Source organism: Castanea sativa, chromosome 3 (genome assembly GCF_040712315.1).
Source record: "Castanea sativa cultivar Marrone di Chiusa Pesio chromosome 3, ASM4071231v1".
NCBI classification, from domain to species: domain Eukaryota; kingdom Viridiplantae; phylum Streptophyta; class Magnoliopsida; order Fagales; family Fagaceae; genus Castanea; species Castanea sativa.
The window spans coordinates 33,381,400-33,390,704 of record NC_134015.1 but is presented as its reverse complement, the minus strand read 5'-3'; positions in this window follow the sequence as shown (position 1 = coordinate 33,390,704).

Sequence of the window (9,305 nt, the reverse complement as noted above, 5' to 3'; positions counted from 1 at the left end):
TGAACAAAACAACCATCATATGAACATAATGGACAAAACTTGATATCAAAACCGAATTTCATTGATGCTATAGCCTTAAAGTTCAGTTTAACATACTTTCAACAAATTCAAGGTTTCCAAATTTTTTGAACTTTTTTTTTCAAAAAAGCTTTGGGACTAGGGGCATTGGGCTTGTGCTTCTTAGGTTGCTTTAAAAAAAAAATCAAATCAAATCATCAATCAAGATTTTCAATTCTTTCAAAAAATTTAAGATCTCCAAAAATAAAATTTCAAAAAAGCCTAGGGACTAGGGGCATTGGGCTCTTGCTTCTTAGGTTGCTTTCCAAAAAACAATCAAATCACCAATCAAGATTTTCCATTCTTTCAGAAAATTCAAGATCTCCAAATTTTTCAAAAAAAAAAAATCAGAAAAGCCTAAGGAGTAGGGGCATCGGGCTCGTACTTCTTTAGGGTGTTGTAAAAAAAAAAAATCATCAATCAAGATTTTCAATTCTTTCAAAAAATTCAAGATTTCAAAATTTTTCAAAAAAAAAAAATCACTAAAGCCTTGGGACTAGGGGCATTGGGCTTGTACTTCTTATGTTGCTTTCAAAAAACAAAATCATCAATCAAGATTTTCAAATCTTTCAAAAAATTCAAGATTTCCAAATCATTCAAAAAAAAAATTTAAAAGTTTCAGGAAAAGTCTTCATTAAATTATTCTTTAGGAACCAAGATCCAGAACCTTTGGTCCTCTAAAAACATTATCCAAAGCTCAAGAATCCTTGGTCCTTTATCTAGAACCTTTGGTCCTCTAAAAACATGAGCCAAAGTCCAAAAATCCTTGGGCCTCTAAAAACATGAGCCAAGATCCAGAACCTTTGGTCCTCTAAAAACATGAGCTAAAGTCCAAAAATCCTTAGTCCTTTGAAAACATGAGCCAAGATCCAGAACCTTTGGTCCTCTAAAAATATGAGCCAAAACCCAAAAACCCTTGGTCCATTGAAAATATAAGCCAAAATCCAGAACCTTTGGTCCTCTAAAAACATGAGCCAAATCCCCAAAACCCTTAATCCTCTGAAAACATGAGTCAAGATCTAGAACCTTTAGTCCTCTAAAAACATGAGCCAAAGTCCAAAAATCCTTAATCTTTTAGAAATATAAGCTAAGATCCAGAACCTTTGGTCCTTTGAAAACATAAGCCAAGATCTAGAGCCTTTGGTCCTCTGAAAACATGAGCCAAAGTCCAGAAATCCGTCCTCTGAAAACATGAGCCAAGATCCAAAACCTTTGGTCCTCTGAAAACATGAGCCAAAGCCCAAAAATCATTGGTCCTCTAAAAACATGAGCCAAGATCCAAAACCTTTGGTCTTTTGAAAACATGAGCCAAAGCCCAGAAATCCTTAGTCATCTGAAAACATGAGCCAAGATCCAGAACCTTTGGTCCTCTGAAAACATGAGCCAAAGCCCAAAAATCCTTAGTTATCTGAAAACATGAGCCAAGATCCAGAACCTTTTGTCCTCTGAGAACATGAGCCAAATAGAAATCCTTGGTCCTCTGAAAACATGATCTAAGATCCAGAATCTTTGGTCCTTTGAAAACATGAGCCAAAGCCTAGAAATCCTTAGTCCTCTATAAACATGAACCAAGATCTAGAACCTTTGGTCCTCTGTAAACATGAGCCAAAACCCAAAAATCCTTGGTCATATGAAAACATGAGCCAAGATCTAGAACCTTTGGTCATTTGAAAAACACATCTAGAATCTACATATTTTCTTGGCCTCAAGTAAACATGTCTTTTACTCATTTAAAAAAAATTGCATGCATGAACTACGTTTGGACCTCATCTTCCCACCAAGAGTTACATAGGCAATCTCCCCCGAGATTCAGTCCACATTTTGATCCATTACATGTCGGTCCACATTTTGATCTGCATTCATCATACATTCACCACGATTAAATACTGATTGCAAAGTTTGGTGCCTTTTTCATACATTGACATCGCTTTTCAAGCTCTGTCAACGAGGGGCATTCTGTTGACACCCCATTATGCAACCTGCATTTAACCTCACTTGGAGGGTAAAAGGGTAATTTCACCTTGAAAATTGGCATCTTAATTGTGGTCATTAGATCCTTAATTTCATTTCATCAAAATGACCATAATGTTGTAACATTCAAATTGACTGGTCATAAGCCCTAATCAAACCATTAGATTGAAGGTTATCATCAAATCAAATTTTAATGGTCGAGATGCGCTATCACAAATTGAGTCTGACTATATGTGATTATGAAAAATTAATTTCAATTGGTTATAATTATAATCAATTTGAGATTAATTACGTGTCATAATTTGATTAGTTAGGACTACATTTTATGGTAAGGTTGCACACACTTAATTAATTAGATAGTCAAACATTAATTATTCAATGAATAATTTGTGTAATTATCTTTTTAATTAGGGTAAATTTGGAATTAATTAAGTTTGAAATGGGAGACATTGGAGCCTATTAATGTTAATTGGAAATTAATTTTGGACTTATTAGTATTAATTGTCTTGAAATTATTTTCTAACAAATGACATATGCTCACTATTTCGTTGATATTTCTCAGAATATTTTGAATCTATGAATGAGGTTAATTTTTTTAAGAAACTAGACATTCGGAGCTTCAATTTGAACACAAGAACGAGACAATTTTAATCAGAATTGAGTAGGATATAATTTTTTTGAATTTGGCTCTGCAAGCTATTACGGGAAAATCGAATTTTGTTTGCTCATCACTTCCACCAATCTCTACGTTTAATGCACCAGATTTCTCCAAAGTCTAAAATAAGGTCTAGGCCCATGATTCTTTTTAATCCTTTGTCAACACTCATTAAATGACCTTCCATTCATATTTTCTCCACAACTACTATATAAACCCCCCTCTCCTCCATTCCAAAGCACACAAAAACATCATATCTTCTCCTCTCTCAAGTTCTAGTGAAGTTGAGTAGTCTTGTCATATCTTGGTCTTCCTAAGACTCAAGATATTGAGTGAGACTTACTCTTCCTCTCCTAGTTCTTCTTTTCTACTCCACCCTTAGTACTTCCACCAAGAGCCTTCTCCTTCACTGTGTGGATCTTGCATACAAGTATAATCTCTAGCCTTAACTTGTTTTTCATGTTGCTATAATGCTAATTTAAGATTAGAGCATGCTAGTGTTTATTTAAATTCCTTGAATATGTTTGAATGTTCTTAAATGTTCTTATGTATTCTTCACATGTTCTAGGTTGTTCATCACATGTTCATGCATAACACTAGTTTTGATATTAAATCCACATTAAAAAAAAAATGAAAATGATGTTTGTTTCATAATTCTTTCAAATCCTTGAATTTAGGATATCATTATTCACACACATTCACTAGAATTTATTTTTCAATCCAAATGCAATGCTTAATAAATTGAATTAGGGTTTATCACATGCACACACATTAAATTCAACATGCAAATTGATTGACATATTGGATGATATGATATGAATGTTGGCCACCAAAGTCTAGAAGACTGGTTTCACCGAGCAAGATAGATGCGTAACACCTTCCTATCTTGTAACATAGCATCCGAGCTTAGATCAAGGGTTGATAGATCAAAGCTTATCCATGTAATTTTCAATTTCTAGATTGTAATTAGGAAACAAAGCCATGTACTTTATCTTAGATTGTATCTAGGACCAAAGCCATGTAATTTCTTATGATCAATGTATATTCATTTGCAAATCAATAAAATGAGGAATTTTTTAGTTTTGGTTTTCTTATATATTCCAATAATTAAAAAAGTGGCAACTCCATTGTAAAACCCTTAATCTAAAGGAGAAAATATAATCAATTGAACCTCCATTTAAAGAGGCAATAACACTACTCCGCCCATTCACGTGGGTTTGGCCCAATATCCAAACAATGGGCTGGGGGCATGGTCTCTCACAACAACTTCGTGAACGTAGTTATAGTGTGGGAGGTTAAAGTTTCCCCCAACACCCATAATCCAGAGGAATCTTTAAGTGTCGTAATATGAGACTAACTACGACATTGTAGAGTTTTTAGGTGAAAGAATTGTTATTAGCGTCCTTATAGTTTAACCTTGTGATTCTAGATTTAAGTTGCTAGAAGAGGAATCCCTAGTGAAGGGCATGGTTGTAATCTTGGATAAGCTAGTTTTCTAGCGAATAAAGAAATGTTGAAGGTTTGTATGATAAAGCAAGCTAAATACCTCTAAGTTTGGCCATCAAGCGGTGCTTTTTCCAAAACAAATTGCCAAAATGATTTTTATTCTAGTTGATAATGTTACTACTTAAGTATTTTAATCGGTGTTGGAACCTAGACAGGGAGGAGGAGGATGACGGGAGTGATGCTAATGAATGCCAACTATTTTCCACCAGAGTTGAGAAGGAGGGATCAGTAAGCCAAATTTGTTCAAATTTAAAAGGTTTAGACAATTTGTGAATAGGAGGATCAGTATCTATCCTAAGAAACATAAGTTTCCATTATGCGTTACCTAATCCTCTATCTAACCATTCCATAATATTACGATGCCAAATCGGGTAGTTATTGGTGTAGACACCGCATTTTGTACCTATTACAACTCGGGTCTTTGTTCCCCAATGATGCTCAAACTCTAAGGCCCAAGGCTAGTTTAAAGCCCAATCAGATATTAAATTGACTTGAGGAGTGTTAAAATGGAAAATTTAATCTATCAAATGAGAAAAAAATCTATTTTGGAAATAAATGATCAAAGTGGCCCTCAACCTGCATGGGTAGGTCACGGCCTGCATACGCACGCCAAAGTATGTGTACGCAGGCACATTCTTGCGTATGCAGTTAGGGTTTCAGAAGTATAAGAAATGCAAGTTTTCTTCAATAATGGCTAAGGTTTGGAGTGAATCCCACATCGTCTAGGAGCCATTCCAAACCCCATTTTGGGAGCTACTTAGGAAGGAGTTAGGAATAGGAACAAGGAGAAGTGAGAACCACTTAAATAGAGGAATCTATTGTATTTTGTCCTTTGTTCTCCATAGCAACTAGGGATCAACAAGCACCAAATTTGATAACTTATTAAGGGAAAGATGAAGTAAGAAAGTGCTATTGAAGACGTTGCAACATATGTTGGGAAACCCTTTATTGATTGTGTACAAACAAAATATGAGTCAAAAGGCAGGGTAAGAAGGGGTTTATCTAATGGAGATATTTTCTCAACTATATAAAACCTTACATGGTACATTTTCAAAACACACAGAATTCCCAAGGGAAAAACCTAAGATTCACTAGAAAATTGTAAATCAAAATGGAGTTTTTCACAAAACACCCTCAAGTCAATTTTATTTGATTGGGACCTTTTCTGGCCCTAACCCTTTTAGTTTAACGTTGCTAATCACTGTCTTATTGGTTTATGAATAGATTTGATAGAGGGGAATGGTCAAAATCAAGCTTGGAAAGCTTTTGTTTAAGGTATAGAGTCTAACCCTTCTTTTTTATTTTTCTTCCTTTTCTGCTTGTACTTGTTTAAGGTATTGAGTTTATGAATAGTTTATGTTTGTACTTGTTTTCTTAAATTAGTCCTTTAGTTCTTTTCATGCTCTGTATAAGTTAGGTTCTTAGATTGTTGTTTTAAGGTTTTGCTCTGTTTCTACGTTTTTAGGTTTTCTGGGCAAGGATCTGCGTACGCATGATCTAGCCTGCGCATGTAGGCTTGGTTATGCGTACGCAGACCTGTTATAGCGTGCATGATTCCGTTAGCTAGAAACCCTAAATTTTTGTTTGTTTTGTTTCTGCATTCACATGTTTGTTCTGTGTAGCCTCTTATTCATATGTTTCAAGCCCCATAAGTTCTTGTTCAACTTTTAACATGCTTGTTTCTTATCACATGTTTAGATTAGGGTTTGTCCTAGTGTTCCTTACTCTTAATGTCATTCATTCACATGCTCATGCATTGATACCATAGGTGTTGTGCTGCTGAGAGGTAAGTAAAGGGTACGTCATGCATTAGCAATTTCCATGCATTTGTGTTTTGGTCTTATGATATGATGAAATATGCTTATATCTATGATTAGGGTTTTTAGTTTGTTAATGCTTGGTTTATGATATGTTTTAGATGTATGATAGGTTTTCACATGATAGATGAATGCTAGGTTTTCTTTGATATGTTTGTTTCTCTTTTGTTTGGGTAGATAAATAAGTATGTTTTGTTTGGGATGAAAGATGTCATGTTGTATGCTTAGATGTATGCTAGTGTGTGTGAGAGTATAGATGCAAGTGTTGAACATGCTTTTAATAAGGTTAAGACGTAAGACACAATGATGGAAGGCCAACATTGTTAGGTGATCTTGGGTGCCTAACGCCTTCCCAAGAATGTACCTAAACTCCAAACCCATACTTTGGTAGTAAGATCAAAAGGTCCTTCCTCGAAAGGACACTATATTCACGGTTCTTGAACCACATAACTAGGTGGCGACTCTGACACTTTCTCTTGAGCCCACAGTGGTGACTCTGCTTGGGATTGTGAGTTTAATTCCTATGTGTCTTATTTATTAACCTTAATAAAAGCTTTTTTCAATATTTGTTTTGCACACTCATTCACCTGTTCTTTTGTCCCTTAACCTTGGTTGGTGATGAGTGGGAAGATGGAAGGCTCCATTCAGGCCTAAATCTTTTGAAGTTCATCACACCAACTCACAATCAGTTTCATTGCCTATAATGGGCTTTGAGTATGTTAAAGGTTTGCTACCAATCCACTCTAGGGTCCATTTAGGCCCTCGGTTGGAATCATAATGAGTAACCTACTTATCTATCCCTTTAGCCCTAGGGAGCCTACCCACACTAGAGAGATCCTAGACCCTATTACAAAAGATACCCTTTATATATCTTTTGTTTGTTCAACCATAAATCACGTGTTCACCTAATTCTAAAGGACAAATAAATGGTATAAAAATGGAAGTGATGGCTCTAAAGTTATGGTATACCCTAAGATGTTGTGGGACAAACAAAAAGAAGTTCTCACATATAAGAGGCTTGTCCTTAAATCCGAAAGTATATCTTAACTTGAAAGGTTCATAAGACCATAGCCTAATTGCTATCATGGGCTCGAATCAAAAGGCCTTCTAGAAAAGAGGGCTTTGGGCATAAGGTAACAAGTATGCTATGGACTTAACATCCAGTATCCTTCAAAGCCAAAATGAAACTCCCTAATCTTGGGTCTCTTTGTTGTATGCCTAGGCCCAAAATGATGAGAATTTCATAGACTTTGGGAGGAAGGCTACAATGTAATCTAGCTAGAGGGTCATTTCAAGAAAAAAAAATTGATGAAATAATGAATAAAGAATGAAAAGCCCAAAGGTGATGAATACATTGTAAGCCCAAGTTTGAGAAAAAGAGTTGAAAATTCCTATGTACATTCTAATGAAAGCCCACGAGAGTAAGATGAGAGCTTTATTGTAAATGAACCAAAGCCAAATGAAACAAGGGGCAAGAATTCATGAGAGGAAAGGGAGTGACATTGTATTTGGGCCTCCATTAAAATGAACTTAAGAATTTTCCAAGAACATCTAAAAATTAAAAAAGGAGCCTTATAATTGGGACATGAACTTAATGAAAATGGGACTTCCTTCTAGACATCATTCCAATCCAAGTCCAATGGAAGGTGAAACATCCAAGAAGAAGGTCTATCAAGAGGGAAAGATGGACGCTGCAAGTGAGAAGGTCCTCATGAAGAAGATGCTCGAATGTGGAGAGACACAAGTAGAAGTCCTTAAGAAGATAATAAGCCGTGTCTTTGAAATTGAGAAAGAAGAAGCAAAAAGACACAAAGTTGATCATGAACCAAGTGAGCTGACTTAAGAAGACATCAATCGCATGATGACAGAAGGGAAAGTTAGCCTACCTCTACCCAACTTCAAACCACAACGAAGAAGTGCTCGGAGACCATGGACTTTCAAGAGGGCCCATGTCAACGACTTTTCCGAATTAGGAGATGCAGGATCTTAGGAAGATTACAATTGGCCAGAATGGACCTCGAAGGTGGGAACAACCCAAGTCACCCTAGCTCACTTCATGCATGTACACAATGTGGACCCTTCTTCTAACGACGACCAATACCTTGTAATGAACAAAGAAGAGGAAGGAGATGATGAAATGATTAGCTGTTGGAGTGGGGATGATGGTGACTGGTTTCCTAACGAGGGAAGGAGAGACTTCCCTAACAAGGGCAAGGATCTATATGACGTGACCAAAATTATGCGTGTGGGAACCCTTGAAGAAAGAAGACTGGCTGAAGAAGGATAAGGGGAAGAATAGCAAGCCATGAGAAAGAAAGAAGGAAGAATTCATCATGGGGCACATTAATAATTGGACTTGGGTTGGGTTTTCTAAGAACATGGGGAAAAAGTTTTGTAATGCAAGTTCCAATGTACTTTTTAATATTTTCAATAAGATGAATTCTGATTTGGCTTACTTTGACGTGTCCCATAGCATTGAAATTCCGCACTTATTAAATGATTCAAATGAATTTGAAAATGAAATTAACAAAAAATTGGAAAATAAAATTGAACCCATGGAACCAACTCTTGAAACTATTAATTTGGGCAATGATGAGAATCCACACTTAATTAAAATTGGCTCAACTCTAAGTGAAAAAGAAAAGAAAGATCTTCAAGAACTCCTCATGGAATTTCAAGAGGTGTTTGCATGGTTCTATGAAGATATGCCTGGAATTGACCCCGAGATAGCTCAACATCACATTGATACTCACGAAGACATGGTGCCTGTCAAGCAAAAATTGAGAAGAATGAGGACCGAATGGCTCTTAAAGATCAAAGAGGAAGTCAGTAAGAAACTAAAGGTAGGGTTCATCAAACTTATAAACCAAGCTGAATGGATAGCCAATGTCATGCACGGACCTAAAAAGGATGGAAAAGTAAGGATGTGTGTGGATTTTAAAGACTTGAATAAGGCATGCCCTAAGGATGACTTTCCCTTCCCTCACATTGATGTCTTGGTGGATAACACGGCGGGAAGTTTCTTGTTGTCCTTCATGGATGGTTTTTCGAGATACAACCAAATTAAGATGGATTCTAAGGACATGACCAAAACCACTTTCACTATTAAACGGGGAATCTACTATGACACGGTAATGCCATTTGGCCTCAAGAATGCTAGGGCAACTTACCAAAGGATGGCTATGACCTTTCTACATGATATGATGCATAATGAGGTAGAGGTGTATATTGATGATAATGTAGTGAAATCCAAGGATAGAGGAAGCCACACCACAAACTTGAGGAAGTTCTTCGAGAGG